General features: G+C 47.2%; 1 long non-coding RNA gene across 1 annotated transcript; it reads left to right on the forward strand.

Moving 5' to 3' along the window:
- Positions 1–5,508: 5,508 nt before the first annotated feature.
- On the forward strand, positions 5,509–7,670 carry LOC120246421. The gene is made up of 4 exons (XR_005532046.1): positions 5,509–5,992; positions 6,918–7,088; positions 7,330–7,383; positions 7,504–7,670. It is a non-coding gene; the product is annotated as an uncharacterized LOC120246421 (long non-coding RNA).
- The last annotated feature ends 1,459 nt before the right edge of the window (positions 7,671–9,129 follow it).

The following is a 9,129-nucleotide window of genomic DNA, read 5'->3' on the forward strand; positions in this document are numbered from 1 at the left end:
CGGATTAAGATTTAAGACAAATCGGGCGATTTCAGCGCAATGAACAGAACCGCCAGGACGCACCTTTTGGATTCTGGTGGATGTGGCTGCCGCTCGTTTGCATGCACATCACCCACAATGCTCTGAGCAGCGTTGCCTGGAGCTCCTTCGATTCCATTGAAAAGGAAAAGGCTTTTTTTCATGACAAAGTTGTTTACTGATCTTGCGTTTAAAATGTATGGTTTATATTTGAAGTGTATAGTTAAAACTATACACTTTTTATTTAAAAATAAACCTTACTGCAATCACCGTAACTGTAGAGAAGATGGAACTTTGGAGACTTATATAAGTGGCAGTGCAACACCATATCCTGGCTGGTCCGAGTGCAGTGGTGTTTACAATTAATTGATCACAGCCAGTTACAGATTTCTTTGTTCCTTCTCCACTCCCACTGCTTCACTTGACTAGCCTTTTGCTGCAGGGGCGGGGAGAAAAGGAAAAACAATTTTTCCCCTACAGGGCCAGACGGTCTCTTTCTTTTTTTTTATTTTTTTATTTTTTTTTTAATGTTCTATTTATTTCTAGGAGAAAGAGAGACAGCGCGAGCAGGGGAGGGTCAGAGAGAGAGGGAGATACAGAATCTGAAACAGGCTCCAGGCTCTGAGCTGGCAGTCAGCACAGAGCCCGAGACAGGGCTCGAACCCTCGAACCGTGAGATCATGACCTAAGCAAAAGTCGGACGCTTAACGACTAAGCCACCCAGGCGCCCCATGGGCCAGACAGTTTCTTAAACACACCAGAAAACGCATTGTGCACGACGAAGACCTGCTGGTGAAGATGACTACTGGACAGCAGCATATTTGAGGGTTTATCGGTCTGCATGGATCATGCTGAAAAGGAAAGTCATCTTGTCTCCCGAGTGTTTCTTAAGAACAGGGAGAACCAAAGGTTTAGGTGACCCGGGGAATAAACTATGCCTCTTGCACCTCCTTATCCCCAGTGTCAGTTGTGCAGGAGAGAGGTGTGCAGCATGTGCCCTGGAAAGAACACAAGCAAGTTGCAAAATAATTTGCATAGAATGCTTCCATTTCACTCTATAAAGCAAAACAAAGGTCATATTTGTGTGTGAGTTTGTCTGTGTTCACAGAAAAGAGGACAAAGGAAATCTCAAGGCTCTTATGCCATGGCAGAAATGAGGCTTTACTCTGTTCTGAGTCCTCGGTAAACTGTCCATGCACCCTTATGCATTCCTCAGTCTCTGTGGTTCACGGTATTAGCTCTAAGCCTTGGGCCCACCAAGTTTTGCTTTTCTAGTAAAAGGGAGAGATTTTGGTATTGAAAATAAATCCCCTTTCTCTTTTCAAATGCCAGGGTTTTGCAAATCAAGATGATTTGGGCTTCAAACTACAGTGTATGCAATAGTAGCAGGATATACCTTGCAATATTTGGGATATACTTATACTAAACAATGACTTGTTATCTAAGCATCTTGTATTTTATCTGGCAACCCTATCTTAGTCACCCGAGTCTTAGGAAAGAAGTAACCCCAAACCCTTTTCTTTCTAGAGTTATTATATTATTCTGGGCTATTATATTATTCGTTGCTGCATTGGCCATTCATTATTGCTTTGCAAGTATTACTATCTGGTTAGGAATCCCCTGGAGATGAGATATATATATCATCAAGACTGATGGAGGGCGCCTGGGTGACTCAGTCAGTCAAAACTCTGACTCTTGGTTTCTGCTCATGATCTCACCTTCACGATCTCACAGTTTATGAGTTCCAGCCCCACATGGGGCTCTGCGATGACAGTGAAGAACCTGCATGGGATTCTCTGTCTCCCTCTCTCTCTCTCTGCCCCTCCTCTGCTCAAACTCTCTGTCTCAAAAATAAACTTAAAAAAAAAAAAGACTGATGCAATTGTGCAGTCCTCTAACCTGTGGAATGAGATTTTCCTAGGGTCAGAGTAATTGACTCTGTTCTCTAGTTTCTTAGTTTCCATTTTCACACTTTTCCCACCACCAATTGCTTACTTCCCCTGAAGTCTGTCTCATTATCCACCTATCTTTGCATTTGAATGCAATGTTTCCATTGACTGGGACACCACAGCAATTGGTTTCATGGCTTTTGTTGTCCTTGTTTCTTTGTCAGTTTTTCATTGTGGGGTAGCAGAGAGATTTCTTGAAAAAGAAGGGTAATTCTGGCCCCTGCAAGTAATGAACTCTATGGTTGGCCTTGAGCTACTCACGGTTTTCTCTCAGAACCTCAGTTGCTTCATTTGTGAAATGGTAATGTCTCCCATACTAACCTAACTGGGTTGTAGAGAATATTGTGAAATAAACAATATGAAAAATATTTTGCACCTTATAAAATACAGTGCAAACACAGGGGCTTTCTTTAGCCAATACAGATCATTGGCTGTGGCCAACAGACTGTTGTTCTCTTACAGTATCACTTATTATCACTATTCTTCAGATACGATAATCCTGTGTTCACTGCTGATGTATGATCATAGCATCATCAATTGGCTTGAAGCATCCACTGTAACTAAGGCGGTTCGCCTCCTAAGTGTATATCTGTTACCGAGAAAGCAATGAGGTGTGCAGGAAAGGGCGTGAGATCTAGATTGAGAACACCCACAGGGAGCCCTTGGTCTAAGTCCTAGGGTGCGGCTCTTAACACGGCTTTACCTCCCCATGGAGCCACCTTGAGACTAAACAAGATGGTACTCACGGAAGTACTAGGGGAATCCGGTGTGCTCTCAAGGTACCGAGAGCACACTACCTTGGATCGCCTCTACCTGACCCCTACTGTCCGGTGAGGAGGCAGCTGAATGGCTTTCTCAAGGTCGCACAAGAACGAAGGGGCAGAAGGAGGATGAGGAAGTGGCTCTGAGGCCCCACCTGGATGTCCCACAGTGTACTCTACGCTCCTCCACCTTCTTCTGTTTTCAGACTCTTGGACTTGGTTTTCCTTCTTCCCAAATGTTTTCTCCTTGAGAATGTTCACATCTCTGTCTTCAAAACTTAACAGGATTGTCAACTTTGAAATGTCTCCAATTCTCCAATGTTGTCTACGAAGTGTTATGTCATCAAAGATTAGTCTCCCGTTCTGTTGATATTCAAAACATGTAAAATCCTTACATATATCTTCGAAGACATTTCCTTTTGTTTTGCAAATGACATAAAAGAATATAGAAATTAAATAAGTAAGGAACACCTGGGTGGCTCAGTTGGTTAAGTGTCTGACTTTGAGTCAAGTCGTGATACCATGGTTCATGAGTTCAAGCCCCACATTGGTTTACTAAGCACAGAGGCAGCTTCAGATGCTCTGTCCCTCTCTTTCCTCCTCCCCTGTTCTCTCTCTTTCAAAATAAATACATAAACTTAAAGGAAAAAAAAGAAATTATATAAATTAAATAAAACTCCACTCTATTAAAAAGTGGGGAAGGGCTATCTGGGTGCCTCAGTGGGTTAAGCCTCAGACTCTTGATTTTGGCTCAGGTCATGGGCTCAGGTCATGATCTCACGGTTCCTGGGATTGAGCCCCATATTCCACTCTGCACTGACAGCACAGAGCCTTGGGATTCTCTCTCCCCCTCTCCCCTCCCCCACCTCTAAATAAACGTTTTTTTTAAGTGGAAAAAAATAAAAGCCTTAGTCACACACACACACACACACACCCCGTTTCCTTTCCTAGATATATACTATATTTATCATCTCTATTTGCTTTTGGGTCAAGGAGGTCGTCTGTGTTGCCTTCCCTAAATCCTCATTAGCTCCTGAAGTTTGAAGGCAATGGATTATATTTTAAAATGTGTTGGTGGGTTTTTGTTTTTTGTAGTTTAAAATTTTTTGTTTTGTTTTGTTTTGTGTTCCCAGCTTTTATTTCAATGATACCAACATAGTAGCGCTACTTGGTAGTGTTGACTTTAAAAATTTTTAAGTAGAAACAAGGACAATGTCTTTAATATGGGGGGAGGGACTGCTCTACAAAAGACCAGTCAGAATATGGACTATCTTTATCATCTCTATATGATTTGGGGGGCAGAGAGGTGGTCTGTGTTGGCTTCCCCAAATTCATCATTAGCTCCTGAAGGTTGAAGGTAATGTATTATATTAAAAAACATTTTTTTTTGTATTCCCAGCTCTTCTTTTCTCAATGATACAGGCACAGCAGCAGTACTTGGTAGTGTTGACTTTAAAATAAAAGTAAGGATCAAGGTAGCTCATGTGTAGAGGGGGGCTGTACCTCATATGTAGAGAGGGGCTGTTCTGCAAAAGACTAGTCAAGTGCAGTAGTGAGAAGGGGGGAAAGAGTAGAACAAGGAGTTCGATCTGTAACTGACTGTGAACAATCAATTGAGATAACTCACTACCTTCGGACCAGCCGAAAAACCCAGCTCCTATTTCGGCTATTTAAAGTTCAAATGTATCCTCACTTTTAGGTCGCAGTGACATTTCAGTCATTGTTTATAAAGAACCTGTTCACAGGACACAATTGCACGCATCCTCCAAGAACCCCTCAGCGCAACCGTTTATCAGCAGATAGCGTAAACGTATTTAACGACCAGAATCAGGCGCGCTGCTGAGCATCCTGGGAAAGAGAATGCAAAATTAGCATCTCGTCACTAGGGCGGTTCTTTTCGTGTCCTGCTTGTCTGGAGTGGGTCCCCAGGCGCAGGGTCGGGGCGAGCTGCCCAATCAGCGCCGACCTCCTTTGTTTACGGCGTGTGACCCGTGCGCAGCCCTGGGAGGTCGGGAGAAAACTGAGGCGGCGCGAAGCCCTGCTTCCCAGCATCCGCAACCCCAGCGGAGCGCCACACCCTGGAGGCGGCCGCCCTCCCTCTGGGCGGGGTCCGCCCCCTTCGGAGGGGCAGAGATGCCTCCCCCGACTGCCCCAGATCGCGTCCTCCTCCCTAAACCCCAACTGATAGAAAACAGAAACCACTACAGTAACAGGAGGAGGAGGGGCACCTGAGACCCCCCCAAAACCTTGGATGCTGCTTATGACCTCGGAAGCCAAGATGCCTAGGTGAAGGCAAGTGGAACAGATTTCTTTAAAGTGTCAGAGAGGCAAACCTCAGGAAGACCTAGAGTTCGCCCTCGGGTCAAAGATCAGCGAGAGGACAGTAGGGATGAATCTGGAGAAACAAGGATGGGAATATTCTGGAACAGGACGTAGAGACCAGCAGAGCTCACAGCTCCCCAGGAAGAGCAGACCCAACTATAAGACTGCAGGGGGGAAGAGGGGGGGCAGGAGAGACAGGAAGGCCGGAAGCCGCCCCTCCCTCCTCCCACCTTGACCAGAGAAAATGTGCCCCTGGGTACCCCAAGCTGACGTGAAAGGAGAATCGCTGATTCCTTTTGGTGCCTAGCACAATGCCTGGCCGTAGCAGGTGCTCAGTAAACATGTTGAGTGAATAAACACATGAGATTAAGGAGAATGAACAATTCCAGAAAACTAGACATAGGGAAATGTCTCAATTTTCAAGAGGGGAAAAATGAGAGTAAGAGTTTCATAAATTACCACCTCTAAATTACTGTCTCTAGTGAAATTCTAGTAGAAGACAGTGGGAGCCAACTTAAAATTAACAGGGGGGAAAAAATCAAACACCGAAATAGTTAATTTCTGTTTTGTTCAATTGCACTGGTGTTTGACTCCGTTGATTACAGCTCTTCTTCTGCCTGTGTGTGGGTTGGGTCCAGTGGGCTGGAAGGGATTCGACAACCAGGTTCAGAGCCTGCCGTTGGGGACCGATGCCACCCAGGCGCTGGTGCCGTGCCATGGCGTTGTTCCTTGGTCAGCCCCTGTCTAACCTGTTGTCATCAACCACATGAATGACGATGGCCCTAGATGGATGACACGCGAGGTAATACATTGTGAGAATCAGGAAGGCGCTAGAGATTTACAGCATGGGCTCATCTCGCCTCACCCGGGTCCTCGATTTCACTGTCTACTATGTATCTTTGGAGACAAGTTGCTTACAGTGCTTGAGCCTCAGTTTCTCAGGTGAAATGGGCATAACCCGAGTATCCGTTTTTGTAGCAGGTTGAGGGGATTAAACGTGAAGCCATGCAGAGAGTTGGTTCAGCCTGGCTCACTAAAGAGCCCTGTAAAAGCTCTTTAAAAACATCAAGGCTTTCGGGGCGCCTGGGTGGCTTAGTCGGTTAAGCGTCCGACTTTCGCTTAGGTCATGATCTAGCGCTTCGTGGGTTTGAGCCCCGCGTTGGGCTCTGTGCTGACTGCCAGCTCAGAGCCTGGAGCCTGTTTCAGTCTGTGACTCCCTCTCTCTCTGACCCTCCCCTGTTCACTGTCTCTCTCTCTCTCTCCTAGAAATAAATAAAACATTAAAAAAACAAAACAAAACATCAAGGCTTTGGCAAGAACAGCCTTGGAGCCCAGCTAGCCTCGCCCCCAGGGAACTGTTGCTTCCAAGGGCCCCACTAGTGTAGGGGTGAGTGAAGGGCAGTGATTAGAAACGTGGCTTAGTAGGTGTCCCTGTTGGGGGTGCTCACCTGGGGTCAGAGAAGTAACAGGAAGGCTGACCAGTCTGCACCCAGCCCACCCTTGAAATGGAGCGCGTCTGCCCGGCCAGGCGGTCACCGGCGTTCAAATGTGGTTGAAGCACAGGCCGTTCCACGTACCCAGCAGCCCCCTGGACAACCAGCCCCCAACCCGGCACCAGACTGCAGTCCCCAGCTACCCCGAAGGAACTCGATTCTTTGGGCTTTTTACTCAGGGCATCCTCTGTGATTGTGAAAGTCGGGAAGAACAAAGGGGTTTTACTGAGGTCTGCGGTTCTAACTGAAGCCAGCCCTCGGGAGCCTGGTCTTTGGCCCACGGAGGATGGTTACCACAGTCTGAATCAGATCCAACATTTTAAAACCGGGCGAGTTCACATTAAAATTCTGGCTTTTCTTAAAATAGCGAACAGCAGCAGCAGGTCCGGATCCCTCCAGGCCACAAGTACCCGTCCAAGCGGGACACAATCTCAAGTGTGCCCCGGTCCCCACCGCTCCCTAGTGCCCACCAGCCCCTTGAACACCTGTTTGCAACCTCTGACCTTGAAGGTCCTTCAAGTCTCCAGCCAACCTGCGATTTCCAGGTAGGTTGCCCTCCTAACAGCCAGGGAGAGGGAGGATTCAGGGTTCCTATACACTCGTGACCGAGGCTTCAGTTTTTGATCCAACCTGGGCTGAGCTCACACTTCCTTTTTATATAGAAGAAAAGCCAGAAAGAATACAGAGCGCTCCTTTCCCAGAAGATTCCTTCTGCAGGCAATTTCCAGAAAGGCCCCCTTCTCCATTTTACTAACAAGTGGTCCTTTGTCCTCCTCTCGGCCACAGAATCCCCGTAATCTAAAGTGGGAACACACGGAACTGGGAAGTCTCAAGTGCAAGGTGAGCGAAGGAAGCCAGTGGGGAGGAGGGGACGGCGGAGCCTGGTAGACCCAGGGATCTGGTTCTTCAGTAATTCATTCTAACTTGTCACTGTGTGCTTGGCCCTGGCCTCCCCGCCAGCTCACGTTAGCATTCCCAAGCCCCGGGCCAGGCACAGCCAGCCAACCGTCATGTGGAAACTACATGGATTTAAAGGAGAGCCGCCTTAACTTCGTCAAGGTGCCACAGGATGCATTTTAAATACCTGGGATTCGGGGCGCCTGGGTGGCTCAGTCAGTTGAGCGTCCGACTTCAGGTCATGATCTCACAGTTTGAGTTCAAACCCCGCATAAGGTTCTGTGCTGACGGCTCGGAGCCTGGAGCCCGGAGCCTGCTTTGGATTCTGTGTCTCCCTCTCTCTCTGCCCCTCCTCCCTACTCACCTTCTGTCTGTCTGTCTCTCTTTCTCTCAAAAATAAAGATTAGGAAAAAAAAATAAATAAATACCTCAGGATTCACGCTCCTGAGGAATCAAGGAGCTACAGGAATGTGAGCTCTCAGGGATAAATCCCTTCGCCCCAGCGGATAGGATCTTGGGAACACCTGTGAGAACACTTGTAACTAGTTGCTGACATTTTGTGCTGTGATGGGCTCAGGGGCGGGCTGGTTGAGGCCCATACCTTCACCCCAGGGCCCATCCACATCAAAAGAGGAGGGAGGGGGAGGGGAAGGCATCTGTGCTTCCTCAGGGCCAGGACACTGGGACACTGGCATGGGGAGAGGTCACCGCGCAGCTCCGGGGACCCGCGTGGTTTGTGCTAAAGAAGCCAGGTGAAGCCTATTCTTCTCCCACAGAGTCCCTGGAACGTTCTGTGAGCTTCTTTAACAAGATCCCCATTTAAGTTTTTTTTTTTTTTAAGTTCTAGTATTTCCCAAGTCAAATTATCAACAGAATTCAACTATATTTTGTTAAAAATTTTTTAACATTTATTTTTGAGAGACAGAACCTGAGTGGGGGAGGGGCAGAGAGGGAGGGAGACACAGAATCCGGAGCAGGCTCCAGGCTCTGAGCTGTCAGCACAGAGCCCAACACGGGGCTCAAACTCATGAACAGGTGAGATCATGACCTGAGCTGAAGTCAGACGCTTAACCGACTGAGCCACCAAGGTGCCCCTAACAGAATTCAACTTTAATGGAGCATTTATTAATCTTTAGAAATATTCTTTGAACACATCTTGGGAAATTCTGGGGCCTTAGAAAGAACACTAGTTCTGAGTTTGTTTCAACTTGCCAATTTTATGGCCCTATGGCTTTGGGCAAATTTAATTTTTTTTAACGTTTATTTTTGAGAGAGCGCGCGCGTGCACACGAGCAAGTGAGCACATGAGTGGGGGGAGGGGCAGAGAGAGGGAGATGGAGAATCCAAAGCAGGCACCAGCCTATCAGCACAGAGCCTGACGTGGGGCTCTAGCCCACGAAGCAGATCATGACCAGAGTTGAAATCAAGAGTCGGATGCTTAACTGACTTGAACCACCCCAGCGTACCTGGGCCAATTATTTAATCTCTCTGGCCTCCATATTCTTCATTACGAGATACAGGTCATAATATCTGCCCTGTCTTCATTTCAGGGGTGAAATGTGATTGTTATCTGGGGACTTCTGAAAACTGATACTAGGCCCCACTCCGGCTGGATCTGATTCAGTACGCCAGCACGGGGGTTCACCAAAAATCTGCATTTTATACAGACCCAAACCCTACACTTGGGGT

This window comes from Hyaena hyaena, unplaced genomic scaffold (assembly GCF_003009895.1).
Source record: "Hyaena hyaena isolate Hyena2069 unplaced genomic scaffold, ASM300989v1 scaffold_471, whole genome shotgun sequence".
NCBI lineage: Eukaryota > Metazoa > Chordata > Mammalia > Carnivora > Hyaenidae > Hyaena > Hyaena hyaena.